This window comes from Haemorhous mexicanus, chromosome 18 (genome assembly GCF_027477595.1).
Source record: "Haemorhous mexicanus isolate bHaeMex1 chromosome 18, bHaeMex1.pri, whole genome shotgun sequence".
Lineage (NCBI taxonomy): Eukaryota > Metazoa > Chordata > Aves > Passeriformes > Fringillidae > Haemorhous > Haemorhous mexicanus.
Genome location: NC_082358.1, coordinates 1,954,707 through 1,970,175, shown reverse-complemented (window position 1 = coordinate 1,970,175; position 15,469 = coordinate 1,954,707). Strand labels below are relative to the sequence as shown.

The following is a 15,469-nucleotide window of genomic DNA, read 5'->3' as shown; positions in this document are numbered from 1 at the left end:
CCTCAGCATTAAGTGGCTTCACCATGACTACAGCACTTATTCAGAAGAATGGAATTACAAAAGTTATACTGGAAAAAGGCGCCCCTTAGAACTGTGAACACAAGGTCCCAACATAACTAGGAAATGGCCTTTAGTGGCATCTGCCAATCTCACCAGCACATCCTTCCTTTCCTTCTCCATGATTCCCAATTTCTTCTTCAGAGATTCCACCTCCTGACGAAGAGTCACAGACTCTTCCCATCTTTCAGTGGCCTCTTTCTCCAGGGCAGATACACGAGAAATGTGCTTGGCTTCTTCCTTCCACCAGTCTGCAGCAGGAAAGGGGAAGGAGAAGTAGAAGGGGAAAAGCAAAGCAAAGCCAAACTGATGTGCATCCTGCAGAGACAACAGCACTGTCTTCTCTGCTTGCCTGTGTTTGCCAGGCCCCAAGCCCACGAAGGTTCCAAAGCTGACAGAAATGAAGGAAAGTTCCCAGTAGAGAAAAAGGCAGGAATGAAAGGGGCAAGGTTCAGAGGGATAGGAAAGTGTGTTTGCTCTTGGCCTTGTGCAGAGTGAGCAAGGCAAGAGAGATGAAGGAGAGGGGATGCCTGTGCAGGCCTGCTCCAGAGAGGCCAATAGCCTGGAGGCTCTGGCAGGGCCTGGATTTTGGGGGAATGGAGCTGAGGCATCCAGCTACAGCTCCTCAGCTGGTGAGACAGCATGGGGCAGTGAGTGGCAGAGGAGAAGCTGTACCTTGCTCACATTCCTCCAACTCCTTCTGCAGCTCCAGGTTGCAGGCTCTGAGGTTGTCTCTCTGAGCCTCTGTTTTCCTCAGCTCCAGCTCCACAGCCTTACACTGTGTGGCCAAGGCAAGAGCTTTGTCCTCAGAGCTCTGGAGCTTCACACGCAGGTCAGACACCTCAGCCTCCAGGACGTGCACAGAGTCCCTCAAAGAGCGTTCTCCTGCTCGAGATTCTTCCAGCTCCTTCAGCAGCTTCTTCTGTCGAGTTGCCTGGGAAGCCTCCATCTGCAGCACTGCGTCCTGCAGGGCCAGGATCTGGAAGATGGATGCACACAGCCTCAGGGACAGGGCTGCTCCTGAGGGAGCAGAGTGGGCCGCAGGGAGAGCAACAAAGGAGAAAAGATTTCAGGCAAAAAACATGTCAAAACCAGAAGGCACAGAAGCAAGGATTCCAATGGAGAGAAATGTAGAGAAAACAAGTAAGGGAGGCACTGGGCATCCTTGGGCGGCAGCTCTGAACAGCGGCTCAACTGGCTGTGCTGGAAGTGCCCTGCCCAGCCTGCCACAGCCACCTCTGTGTCCCCACATTGCTCAGTGCCCGGCACAGGCCCACACTCTGTCTGGGACAGCACTGCTAACAGAGGGACAGAGAAGCCCCAGAGGAGTCTGCTGCTGCTTCTCTTCCCAGACTTCCTGCTGGGACCCGGGAGAGGATGGGGGAAAACTTCTGCAGCAGACACCAGATCCAGCCTCGGCCTCAGGATGCAGCAGCAGCCCCGGGCAGAACACGGCAGCTGTGGATGCTGCTGGGAGGGGAAGGAGGTTGGAGCCTCTAAGCCAAAGGTGCTGTTGTGTGTCCCTGGAGAAGAGGATGGCACTGCACAGCTTACCTGCGTGTTGAGCTCCCGCAGTTGTCCAGCACGGTTGGAAGAGAGCTGTTCGGCCAGCTGAAGGGCAGATTGACACTGAGACACCTGATTGTTCAGTGCCAGGTTCTGCTCTTCCAGCGATCTGAGGCACACATTCTTCTCCTCCAGAGACAGAATCAGGCTAGAAGGGAAGCAAGCAACTCATTACTAACTGATATCACATTTTATCAACTCTTAGGACTTGCATCAGCTGAGGGAAAAACTGCTCTGTCTGATGAGGTTTGTCTGAACAACTTGGCCATTTGTTCCCCCTGCAGTCCCAGCCCAGCATGTGCCTACTCTGCTTTGTCCCTGAAGGAACAGTGAGTTCCTGCCTACATGCCCTACCTTCTTTTTGAGATGGAAATGTGAATTCAAACATAACAAAGTCTTGCCATGAAGACATTAGGGGAGAGGAACAATTTCCTTCTAACTAACCAGGCTCCAAACAGGGAGGTTTGGTCAACATGGAAGAGACATTTGCTTCCCCCACCTTACACATCCAGGTAGGATGAGCAGCACCCTACAGCCAGGGGATCTCTGGCAAGATCCCTAAGATTTACCAGCACCCCTCATAATTTCACCTAGAGAAACAATGGCTAAAGTGGCAACCGAGGCTTGGAGCACAACCTGATGGAAGATGCAAAAGGCTCCAGGCAAGCAGGAGTGCCCTGCCTTTCCTTTGTCTTCTTGGAGGAAGAATCCTGTGGCACTGAAGCCTGGCAGGACTTGATCAGCTGCAGGAGCCCCCCATACCTTGGTGCTGTTTCTTGCATTCTTGGCACAGTCAGAAATGCCTGTGACTGTGCAGGGTGGCAGGGACCCTGCTTGACCCCCTGCAGGCAGCGGAGGACATTTGATGAGGAAGGATGCAACAGAGACATTCTTGTTTCGGGGCTGCCTCCGAGGGCAATCTGGCCTAGATCAGTAATCAGGGCCTTAAGATGGTTCTGCCCAGAAATAGCATCAGATGCCAGGCTGATCCAGATCCCAAAGGCTTCAAGTTACAGGACCCAAGGTGGAGCTGATGGATGTATCCAGCTCCTTACAGCACAGCTCGGTCAGTGTCAACACACCCACCTAACCACAGTGTCAACACACCCACCTAACCACACAATACACCCTAGAGGGAAAGAGCCCCCCTAAAAATCTTTGTCTTCAGAAGAACTCTGTCTGAAGGCTTAAAAGAAAAGAAAATGAAACACAACATCCAGAAAATCAGATGTGATTGCATGGAGAGTTCAGAATCTGCCATTCAGGAAATGCTGCCAGAGTCCCTGGCAAGTGCAAAGAAGGCAAAGAGGGAATCCATTCACCACAATGCAGAGTCGAACAGGCTTTCATTTACCTGGCTTTTTCCTTCTCTAGGGCATTCACTGATGCCTGCAGTTCTGAATTCTGCTGAGCCACTTCTTTGCAGTGACTCTGTTCCCTGTCCAAGTTCTGCAGATGCTCCTGCAGCTGCTTGTTCTGATGTTCTGCCTCCTCCAGCAGCTTCTGGATGTGCTCAATCTCCAACATCTTCTGCCTGGACTCTTCCTGGGCCTCCTTCACATCTTGCTGGGCTCTCTGCACAGTCATTTCCTGGCATTCTCGGGAGGCTTCCAGCTGAGATGTCACCTCTCCCACCTGCAGTCAAAGAGAACAAAGCAGTCAGAGGCTACAGCCACAGCTTCTCACTCTCAGCCACAGCAAGGCTGTGAGCAAAGGTAAAGGACAATTTCCATTTCTCCCTGTCCTGAGAGCACCAGATTCACAAAGCATATGGACAACTTGTTTCAGTCTCTCAGTGGCCCACCACCAAGGGCACCTGAAAAAGCACCTGCCAAGCCAAGGCTAGCAAGAAGAGGCCAGCAGGAATCCATGCTGGTGGTTGCTGGCCAACAGCGCAGAGGACTAGCCCAGCTGTCCAGAGCAGCAGCTGACATTCAGCAGAGGATTGAGTGTCCCCCAGAGCAGCTGCCATGGAGCTCCCAGAGCAGGAGACAGCCCCAGGGCTCACCCCAGCAGCTGCTGCTCTGCCATGGAAAAGCAAAAAGGCCAGAGACCCCTGGCTTCATGACTGCCGTGTCACTGCAGTTTCACTCACCTGCTTTTGTAGAGCCTCCCTCTGCTCAAGGAGGAGATTCATTTCCTCTTTGAGGCCTTGTAGCTCTTCCTCATGCCTCCTCTGCACTGCCTGGACTTCACTGCGAGCCTCCTGCAGCTCATCCTGCAGATTTGCCTTGATGGTCTGGCAACAAAAAGCAGAGCAACTCCTTGGGACCTGCCCTCAGGCTCACCTCTTTCCATGTGCTGCCCCAAAATCCCATTCCCTCTGCTGCTTCTTTTGGCTTCTCTCCCCAGCTCTGCTTCACTGCAAGCCTTCCTTCCTGGGGCTGAGCTCTGGAGCTTACCAGGCTCTGTGCTCCCAGGGCCTGAAGCAGCCCTTGCTTCCTCAGTCCCAGGAGCTGCCTTTTGTGCCCTGGTCACTGCCCTGTCCTCTGTAGCCTGCCTACTCACACTCACCTGCCCCTTCTCTTGCTGCTCTTTCACCTCCTGCCTGAGCTGCTGGACCTGCTGGCGGGCTCGGCTGAGCTCTCCCTGAGTTTGGAGCAGTGCCTCTGCTAAAGCACTCTTCTCCTCCTGCTTTTCCAGCAGGACCTGCACAGAAGGAAACAGCAGAGGCCTTCACACTTCTCCTGCAACATCCCTGTGGCAAGGGGCAAAGACTGATGGGCTCACGTGCTCTCAGAGCACTTGGCTGCTGCTGCCCTGGGCCACTGCCTGCTCTGGGGGAGACACAGCTTCCCAGGAAGTGACTTAAAACACAGCCCCGAAGACATCTGGGTTACTGTTCAGAAAAACTCCAGGCAAGCCTTTAAAAAGATCTTTCTCCTGTCAGCATTCCTGCTGCACCCTCCCCATGCCCACTAAAGAAAAGTCCTACAAACTCACCTTGGCCATGAATATATACGAGTACACACACAATTAGAAAAGAGAAACTTGAAAAAGGCGCCCCTTAGAACTGTGAACACAAGGTCCAAACGTAGCTAAGAAATGGCCCTTTGTGGCGATCTTCAATTCTCACCAGCACATCCTTCCTTTCCTTCTCCAGGTCCTCCAATTTCCTCTGCAGAGATTCCACCTCCTGACGAAGAGTCACAGACTCTTCCTGCCTTTCAGTGGCCTCTTTCTCCAGGGCAATTTGGCGAGAGATTTGCCTGGCTTCTGCCAGCACCCACTCTGCAGCAGAGAAGGGGAAGGAGAAGTAGAAGGGGAAAAGCAAAGCAAAGCCAAACTGATGTGCATCCTGCAGAGACAACAGCACTGTCTTCTCTGCTTGCCTGTGTTTGCCAGGCCCCAAGCCCACGAAGGTTCCGAAGCTGACAGAAATGAAGGAAAGTTCCCAGTAGAGAAAAAGGCAGGAATGAAAGGGGCAAGGTTCAGAGGGATAGGAAAGTGTGTTTGCTCTTGGCCTTGTGCAGAGTGAGCAAGGCAAGAGAGATGAAGGAGAGGGGATGCCTGTGCAGGCCTGCTCCAGAGAGGCCAATAGCCTGGAGGCTCTGGCAGGGCCTGGATTTTGGGGGAATGGAGCTGAGGCATCCAGCTACAGCTCCTCAGCTGGTGAGACAGTATGGGGCAGTGAGTGGCAGAGGAGAAGCTGTACCTTGCTCACATTCCTCCAACTTCTTCTGCAGCTCCAGGTTGCAGGCTCTGAGGTTGTCTCTCTGAGCCTCTGTTTTCCTCAGCTCCAGCTCCACAGCCTTACACTGTGTGGCCAAGGCAAGAGCTTTGTCCTCAGAGCTCTGGAGCTTCACACGCAGCTCAGACACCTCAGCCTCCAGGACGTGCACAGAGTCCCTCAAAGAGCGTTCTCCTGCTCGAGACCCTTCCAGCTCCTTCAGCAGCTTCTTCTGTCGAGTTGCCTGGGAAGCCTCCATCTGCAGCACTGCGTCCTGCAGGGCCAGGATCTGGAAGATGGATGCACACAGCCTCAGGGACAGGGCTGCTCCTGAGGGAGCAGAGTGGGCCGCAGGGAGAGCAACAAAGGAGAAAAGATTTCAGGCAAAAAACATGTCAAAACCAGAAGGCACAGAAGCAAGGATTCCAATGGAGAGAAATGTAGAGAAAACAAGTAAGGGAGGCACTGGGCATCCTTGGGCGGCAGCTCTGAACAGCGGCTCAACTGGCTGTGCTGGAAGTGCCCTGCCCAGCCTGCCACAGCCACCTCTGTGTCCCCACATTGCTCAGTGCCCGGCACAGGCCCACACTCTGTCTGGGACAGCACTGCTAACAGAGGGACAGAGAAGCCCCAGAGGAGTCTGCTGCTGCTTCTCTTCCCAGACTTCCTGCTGGGACCCGGGAGAGGATGGGGGAAAACTTCTGCAGCAGACACCAGATCCAGCCTCGGCCTCAGGGTGCAGCAGCAGCCCCGGGCAGAATACAGCAGCTGTGGATGCTGCTGGGAGGGGAAGGAGGTTGGAGCCTCCAAGCCAAAGGTGCTGTTGTGTGTCCCTGGAGAAGAGGATGCCACTGCACAGCTTACCTGCGTGTTGAGCTCCCGCAGTTGTCCAGCACGGTTGGAAGAGAGCTGTTCGGCCAGCTGAAGGGCAGATTGACACTGAGACACCTGATTGTTCAGTGCCAGCTTCTGCTCTTCCAGCGATCTGAGGCACACATTCTTCTCCTCCAGAGACAGAATCAGGCTAGAAGGGAAGCAAGCAACTCATTACTAACTGATATCACATTTTATCAACTCTTAGGACTTGCATCAGCTCAGGGGAAAACTGCTCTGTCTGATGAGGTTTGTCTGAACAACTTGGCTGTTTGTTCCCCCTGCAGTCCCAGCCCAGCATGTGCCTACTCTGCTTTGTCCCTGAAGGAACAGTGAGTTCCTGCCTACATGCCCTACCTTCTTTTTGAGATGGAAATGTGAATTCAAACATAACAAAGTCTTGCCATGAAGACATTAGGGGAGAGGAACAATTTCCTTCTAACTAACCAGGCTCCAAACAGGGAGGTTTGGTCAACATGGAAGAGACATTTGCTTCCCCCACCTTACACATCCAGGTAGGATGAGCAGCACCCTACAGCCAGGGGATCTCTGGCAAGATCCCTAAGATTTACCAGCACCCCTCCTAATTTCACCTAGAGAAACAATGGCTAAAGTGGCAACCGAGGCTTGGAGCACAACCTGATGGAAGATGCAAAAGGCTCCAGGCAAGCAGGAGTGCCCTGCCTTTCCTTTGTCTTCTTGGAGGAAGAATCCTGTGGCACTGAAGCCTGGCAGGACTTGATCAGCTGCAGGAGCCCCCCATACCTTGGTCCTGTTTCTTGCATTCTTGGCACAGTCAGAAATGCCTGTGACTGTGCAGGGTGGCAGGGATCCTGCTTGACCCCCTGCAGGCAGCGGGGGACATTTGATGAGGAAGGATGCAACAGAAACATTCTTGTTTCTGGGCTGCCTCCGAGGGCATTCTGGCCTAGATCAGCAATCAGGGCCTTAAGATGGTTCTGCCCAGAAATAGCATCAGATGCCAGGCTGATCCAGATCCCAAAGGCTTCAAGTTACAGGACCCAAGGTGGAGCTGATGGATGTATCCAGCTCCTTACAGCACAGCTCGGTCAGTGTCAACACACCCACCTAACCACAGTGTCAACACACCCACCTAACCACACAATACACCCTAGAGGGAAAGAGCCCCCCTAAAAATCTTTGTCTTCAGAAGAACTCTGTCTGAAGGCTTAAAAGAAAAGAAAATGAAACACAACATCCAGAAAATCAGATGTGATTGCATGGAGAGTTCAGAATCTGCCATTCAGGAAATGCTGCCAGAGTCCCTGGCAGGTGCAAAGAAGGCAAAGAGGGAATCCATTCACCACAATGCAGAGTCCCACAGGCTTTCATTTACCTGGCTTTTTCCTTCTCTAGGGCATTCACTGACGCCTGCAGTTCTGAATTCTGCTGAGCCACTTCTTCCCATTTACTCCATTCCGTCTCCAAGTTCTGCAGATGCTCCTGCAGCTGCTTGTTCTGATGTTCTGCCTCCTCCAGCAGCTTCTGGATGTGCTCAATCTCCAACAGCTTCTGCCTGGAGTCTTCCTGGGCCTCCCTCCCATCTTGCTGGGCTCTCTGCACAGTCATTTCCTGGCATTCTCGGGAGGCTTCCAGCTGAGATGTCAACTCTCCCACCTCCAGTCAAAGAGAACAAAGCAGTCAGAGGCTACAGCCACAGCTTCTCACTCTCAGCCACAACACAGGCTGTGAGCAAAGGTAAAGGACAATTTCCATTTCTCCCTGTCTTGAGAGCACCAGATTCACAAAGCATATGGACAACTTGTTTCAGTCTCTCAGTGGCCCACCACCAAGGGCACCTGAAAAAGCACCTGCCAAGCCAAGGCTAGCAAGAAGAGGCCAGCAGGAATCCAAGCTGGTGGTTGCTGGCCAACAGCGCAGAGGACTGGCCCAGCTGTCGAGAGCAGCAGCTGACATTCAGCAGAGGATTGAGTGTCCCCCAGAGAGAGCAGCTGCCATGGAGCTCCCAGAGCAGGAGACAGCCCCAGGGCTCACCCCAGCAGCTGCTGCTCTGCCATGGAAAAGCAAAAAGGCCAGAGACCCCTGGCTGCATGACTGTAGTGTCACTGCAGTTTCACTCACCTGCTTTTGTAGAGCCTCCCTCTGCTCGAGGAGGAGATTCATTTCCTCTTTGAGGCCTTGTAGCTCTTCCTCATGCCTCCTCTGCACTGCCTGGACTTCACTGCGAGCCTCCTGCAGCTCATCTTGCAGCTCTGCCTCCACTTGCTTCCTGGTCATCTGCAGCTGTGATATCTGCTGCTGAGCAGCAAACAGCCTGGATTGCAGTCTCTCCTTTGCTGACCTACAAGTTACAATTGTGGACACACATGAGTTGCTTGCTCCAGATGCCCACAGCCCGGTATTCCAGGACAACGTGGCTCAAGATCCCCACACCTGAGTATGGAAAATGGGTCACCTGGAAACTCATCCAGAGAAGGCACATCTGGGCCATTTCAAGAGGAGAGCAGGGCCCTCTGAGGGACTGCCCAGGCCTTCCTTATGGCCTGGCATAGCACAGACTGCCCAGCCCAAGCTGGCCTCAACAGCCAAACCTTCAGTTGCTGTTCCTGACCTATGACACTGGGTAGCTGTGCCCAAACAGGCTGGAGCAAGGAGCAAAAGCCCAGCCTTGCTCACGGCCTTTCTCTCATCAGCACTTCCAAGCTGCTCTGCAGGGGGAGAGAACAGATTCTTGTCCTGGCTGACTCCTGACTTTTTAATGCTCTTGATAATGGACATAGAGGTACATCATCCTCCAGACACTCTGTATTTAAGAGGCTTCGGAACTACTTTGCAAATACAGTAAAATCTCATGGTCAGGGCAGCACTTGTAAAAAATCACAACAGCCTTTGCCTGAACAACAACTACCTAAATGCAGAGACAGCACTTTCAACTCTTGCAAGGTCATGGAGTAGACTTGCCACCTTTATTTTAGTGTTGCCCTCTAAGCAGGCAGTAGCCCAAGGGACTTGTCCTTCCTTACAGAGTGAGAGGGACCATCCAAAGGCACCTTGGAGGCTTTGGCAGCTGGCTGCCCATCAACAATCATCAAGAGTGCCCAGAGGCTGTTGAGAATTCCAAAGAGCTTTCCCTGCTGCTCTCTAACCCGCTCTGTGTCCTGTCCCACACTTCTCAAGAGTGTTCTTGGAAGTAGAAATGCCTCAAGATTTTCAGCAGGAGCCTTTGGCTTCACCCTGAATGGCAGTGTGCTACGCCCAAAGTGCCAAGGTAAGATCCTGGAATGCTGAAGATGAAGCTTCCTGATCTGAAGATCAGGATCATGTCAAGCTACTTGGAAAGGAACGAGGGATGTTCAATGCCCAGAACAAGGAACCAAACCCAAGAGAAACCTGAGGTTTCACTTAGCATCTGCATGGTTGAACTATTACTACTCAGTTCAGGGCTGGGTGGATTGCTTTTGACATCCCACAGGAGCGTGCTCGGTGGCACAAACAGGAGCCCAAGGCTCACGAGAACTTTGCTGGCTTTAGGTGTCAGAAGAATAACCTTAATTTTGTGTTTTTTTTGTTTTTTTCTTGAGACACTTCCATATTCGGTCCACAGAATGTAAAAACATCTGAAAAGGCTGAGCTCCCTGCTTTTACCTGGTCTCTGCCAGCTGCCTGGCAAGGTCTTGTCGGAGCCACTCGGTGGCTGCCAGTCGGCCCTCAAGGTCAGCCTTCTGGCCCAGCAGCTCCTCCTCTCGCCACACCTGGGCCACTTCATGCCCTTGGTCAGAGGATTCCTGGCTCAGATACTCCAGAGACCAGCTGGATGACTCTTGCTCCAGAGAATCCTGCAAGTGGGACAAGGTACAGCTCGAGCCCTTCCTCAGGAGCCCTGTACAGAGCCAGCCAGTGCCACCTTGCAGGCAGCCAGAGGACAAGGAGCACCTGTGCCCTGGGCTCAAAGTTTCCCCAGCTCCGTTCCCTGTTTTAGAGGCTCTGTGGCTGCCCAAAGCCACACATTTTGCAGAAGCATGCAACACTTTGCTGATGAACGTGCATATCCCTGCCTAAGAAATGCGTGTGCCATCTTGAGCCAGGTGTGCACAGCAGTGTGCCTGTCCTCTACTGCCAGAAAGAGCATCTGGGCTGATCTGGCTGCCACAACTGCCACTCGCACAGGTGCTGCCCAGCAATAAGGTGTTCAGAGCCATGCTAACATCATCCCTCTCTTGCTCCAGCAGATCCCTCTGAAGCTGCAATTCCTCCAATGTCTGCCTCTTGACTTCCAGCTGCCTCTGCAATGATGGCTCTTTTCCCTCGAGCGCAGCCAAGTCCTCCACTGTACAAGAAGGGGCAAGATGAGTTTTCAAGGGAAAACCAGTCTCCTTTCCAAAACCAACCTCCATCATGTCCTGCTGCTCTGTCTTTTCTGCCTGGGCTGATGCTTCCTTCTGCTGCTTGGTGCTCTTCTGATGCAGACAAAAGGCTCCTGGCTCTGGGATTCCGGTGCATTGCAGCAGAATTTCCCTGGACTTCTCAAGGTTTGCACAGTCACTGCAGAGACAAGGCTCAGTCAGAAGAAACAAGAGGCCTTAAGAGTCAGCAGTGCCATTTTCAGCACTCCAGGATGGAGCTGGGGGCAGTGGGCTAAGGAAGACCTTGGTCTTTCCCTCCCAAGGAAATCCTGCAGAGGCAAAGGGAAAGGAAGGCAGGATTATGCCTTCCTTCAGTAAGAAGCAGTGGCTGGGCAGGGGCACGCAAAGAACAGAATTCAGGGAAGCAGCACAGCGAGAAGGAGTCTTCTATTCCAGCATGGCTCTGCATCTCCTAGACAGCCTTGGGAGGCACAGTAGAGCATGAAAAACCCAGACAGGACAATGCTCGAGAGCCACACTGAGGCCTACACATGGTAGGCAGGTGATTTCTTCTCCAGGACACCTCTGACCTCCCAGGCCTGGAAGCAGATTGCCTCTGGAATGCAGGAGGAGGAGGAGGAAATGCTCACCTACTGATTTCTTCTAGCAGAGAGCCTATGATTTGGTATTGGCTTCTGATCCTCTGGGTTCTCTCCTCTATTTGGTCAAACTGTTGCCACATGCGCCCACAATTCTCTGTAGCTTCCCGAGCCAATTCAAAGGGATGCTGCTCATCAGTGGATGTCAGAGTGGAGAGGATGTTCCCAGGATTGTGGGTGGAAATGATGGAATTGGCCATGCTGTCACCGTTGTCTGCCAGCACCTGAAAGCCCACATCCAGCTGTTAGTCAGGTATTGTGTTCCTATTCCAAAGTAGCACTGAAATGCCTCTTCTGATCCCACAAGAACCAGTGTCCATTCATGGAGAGCCAGTTTCAAAATGCCAGCCAGCTCAGCACAGTTTACTCACCTCAGGGGGTCTGGAGGAACGTCCCTGGTGAGAAAGCCCTCGAGCTCCCTGCAAGTGCACAGGGAAGAGCACACTCAGACTGCATGGCTGCCCCTGAGGCAGTTGCCTCTAAGTGCTTCCCAGCCTGTCCCAGAGCACAGTACTTCCAGCTGAGCTCTTCCTCTCCGTGGCAATATTTTCAGCCCAGCAGTTTGACAGCAGCACAAACAAACATGCTGGAAGGTGTCTCATCACTTCTAAGAACACGAGAAGGGGAGCTGCCCAGAGCCCAATCCATCCTGGCCGTGAACACCCCCAGGGATCCAGGGGCAGCCACAACTTCTCTGGGCAACCTCAAGCCTGGGTGCCAGGGCCTCAGCACCCTCAGAGGGCAGAATTCCCTGCCAATATCCCATCCATCCCTGTCATGTCTTGGTGGGAAGGCTTGTCCTGTCCCTGCAGGTCCCTGGCTTAAGTCCCTCTCCAGCTCTCTTGCAGCCCTTTCATGCATTGGAAGGGGCGCTAAGGTCACCCTGGAACCTTCTCCAGCCTGGACAACCCCAACTCTTGCATCCTTTTCCCTTGGCACAGGTGCTCCAGCCCTTGGAGCGTCTTCCTATCATCCTTCTGACCTCTTCTGGGCCACTGGGGATCATTTTGGAGATGTCTGGGAGAAACTCATTCTTGACTCTGGGAAGCGCTGACGCTGTGCTGTAATTTGGGTGAGGGGAAGGCAATGAAAAGCTGCTGCCTTGTTTGTGCCCATGGCCTCCAGTGGGACAAGGACAGAGGAGGAGATGTGGCTGTGCTCTGGGATATCCAGGAGCCCCCTATTCCCTCCCAGGCCTGTCCCCAGGGCAAGCACCACAGCTGCTGCCAGCTCTGGAACAGCCAACTGTTAATCCCTTGCTAATCCCAAAGGGAACTGTTCCCTGAGGCACAGCCCGGGCCCACCCAGGCCCCTGCAGGGCTTGGCACAAGGAGAGCAGCGGCCTTGACACTCACCCTCCAGGTCTCCATCCGCCCCTTGGCACCAGCAGTGAGGAAGCAGCAGTGACCAAAAGCCCTTGGCCTTAGCAGGGTCTAAACCCCAGTGACCAACGGCCCTTGGCCTTTGCAGAGTTCAGACCCCAATATCCAAAGGCCCTTGGCCTTTGCAGGGTCTACACCCCAATATCCAAAGGCCCTTGGCCTTTGCAGGGTCTGAATCCCAATATCCAAAGGTTCTTGGCCTTTGCAGGGTCAATAGCACACGAGTGCCGTTGGCCTTTGCAAGGTCCAAGCCCCAAAGAGCAGGAGCTGTTGACAGCTCCCGGGTCCAAACCCCAATAGCCAGGAGCTGCTGATTGTTGCCAGGATCCAATCCCCAGCATTCCATGGCCTTTGTGACAGTTACCAGGGTCATACCCCCAGCATTCCATGGCCTTTGTGATGGCTGCCAGGGTCCAAACCCCAGCATTCCAGGGGCTGTTGGAGAGGCCCTCCCTGACTCTCCCCCACCCCAGCTCCCTGCTGCTCCTGGCACAGGCCCTGCCTCCCCTGGGTCCCCAGAGCCCTCCTGGGCAGCTGGGCAGGGACCTGGCTCATAAGTCAGCGCTAAGGCTCAGCATTCTCAAACTGCAGGTTCTTTAGGGATGTGCTTAGTTCCTGAGTCACAGGAATTCTTCTGTCTTCCCTGACAAAGGGCACATGAAACAAAAAGCCTAAAATGTTTCTTGGTGCTTACAAATATTCATGGAAAGTAAAGCTTTGCATTGAGAACAGCCACATGTGGAGGAAGAATGGTGTTTCATGGGCTTTTCAAATTTCTACAGAGAAATGCCAAGAGCTGCAGGTTTTAAGGCTCATCAAATAGATTAAGAACACTGAGACACAACCACAAATGCATTTTTCTCTCTGCTTTCTGTTTGGCATTATATCACTAGGTCTTGTAGGCAGAAGAAAAGTCTTGCTGCTTACATCAAAGATTCCTCGCTAGGAACAGACCTTCAAGAACCAAATGGGTCTGCTTGCAGAAGCTTTGGCAGGTACTTTTTGCCCTCATCTTCGATAGTGTTCATCTGTGTCCTAGGGAGGATTTTTGTGCCCCAGTTGACACGAATGGGCTTCTGAGCAGGGCACAAATCCTGCGTGGAAGAGAAGAGCTGCACCTGCCTTCTCTAAGGCCTGTCTCTCCAGAGACAGATGGCCCAAGGATGTCACTGCCAAGTTAAGGTTCAGAGAGCGATGCAGCTTCAAGTCTCTGCTTCCACAAGAGCAGCTTTGGGCTCCTTGAGCAGAGCTGCAAAGGAGCAGGACAGCTCCTGGTGAAGGTCTGACAGCTCCTGCCTGGTCCTTGCACAGCTCTCAGTGTAGTTCTGCCGGTGCTCTCGGTCTTGGGCCAGCTGTGACTGCAGCAGGGACACCTGAAAGAGGCACAAGGCCCAGCTCAGACAAGCCCACGCTGGCAGGAGCACCTGCAGCCCCACGGTTCCGGCTCTCGGGGCAGACACAGCCTCCAACTCCAGCCCTCATCAATACTCTGCCCTTGGGCAAGGGGAAAGGAACAGGCTCCCAGACAGAACAGAGCTCAGATGGTCAACAAGTCCAGCTCAAGGCTGGCAAACCCTTCCCACGTACATCCCTCAGCCACCACCAGGTCTAGTACAGAGACTTCCAACGGGATTTAGGAACCATTTGGTGATTTCCAAAGCACACATTAGGGCCACTCACCCCTTTCTCCACAGGCTGTGCCTCAGCACGAGGGCTGCTGCTCCCCTGAGCTCATGGAGGACTCTTCTACTTGAGCTGCTGGGCTGCCAACCCAGGCATGAGGGGAATGTGGTGCTTGGGTTTTTTTGGTGCTTTCTTGAGGCATTTGAGCACCCCAAGCCCCTGTTTATCCCCATTGTGAAAAACAAGGTTCACTCTCCTGTAAAAATGTAGAAGTTGAATAAAGGACAATAAGAGACAAAGATAATAAAGCAAAGTTTTGGTGGTGTGTGCTTGGCATTTAGCCAAGAGCACACCTGCCATTTCAGAGATGTCCTTTACATACCCTTTCTATTGCATCAGCCTACTGCATAGTCAGAAACAATTATGCCTCTTTAAACTTTTCCCCAAACTAGTTTACATGTTCCAAGAATTGTTTAGCATGGCTGCTCCTCAGGTCCACCTTTTCAGAGCGTGTGCATTTCGTGGCTGTTGTTTTAGTCTGTCCTTGTTATCACCTCCTGTTTGGGCTTTGGTCCATGTTTTCTACAGACAGTGGGTGCTGATAACTGGCATGTCAGCAGCAGGGGCCTCCATCAGATGTTCATTGAATGTTATCCCAACCAAGCAGGCAGTTTAACACAGCTATTTATTTTTATATCAGCTATTTTAATACTGTGTCTAGGCTTTGTTAAAAACAAAAAAAAAGCCTATATTTTTATAGCAAAGCTACTCTAATATACATACAGAATCCATCTAAATATTTGCAAGAAGCCAGTATTCTAATATGTATTTATAATATTACTTTTCCTGACAGCACCCATATCTGTTCCCCTGATAGCCGAAGAGAGGGGCGGGGGTTTGGTTCCACAGGGGTCCTGCAGAAATTTTGGACACAACGTATTACATATCATTGTCCCACATGCCCATGCAAAGTGACTCTGAAAGGCAAAGACAAAGTCTGAGCAGGACTGAGTGACACTGGAGCTAAGTATGCCCCTGTGACACAGACAAGGAACATGTGGGCCAGGGCACCAATGCTGCTCTGAGCCCTGGGGCCCGGGGAGCACTGACATCAGCCCGTGTGGCAGAGTCCCCGCCGAAGCAAAGTCCCCCCAAGCGCTGGCAGCGCTGGTGCCCATCTCCTGCCCCAGAGACCTGTGCCTCCAGAGGGCTTCTCTGCCAGAGGGCAGCCAAAGCTGACGTGCACTGGGGGCTGTGCTCCATCCTACAGGGCCTCTTGGTAGGAGCACCTGGAGCACCTGGTGGCAACATTTG

General features: G+C 52.8%; 1 long non-coding RNA gene across 1 annotated transcript; it reads left to right on the top strand.

The window, feature by feature from the left end:
• The first annotated feature begins 4,250 nt into the window (after positions 1-4,250).
• Positions 4,251-14,521, top strand: LOC132335642 (uncharacterized). Its single transcript, XR_009488716.1, has 2 exons — positions 4,251-10,000; positions 10,378-14,521. It is a non-coding gene; the product is annotated as an uncharacterized LOC132335642 (long non-coding RNA).
• Positions 14,522-15,469: the final 948 nt, after the last annotated feature.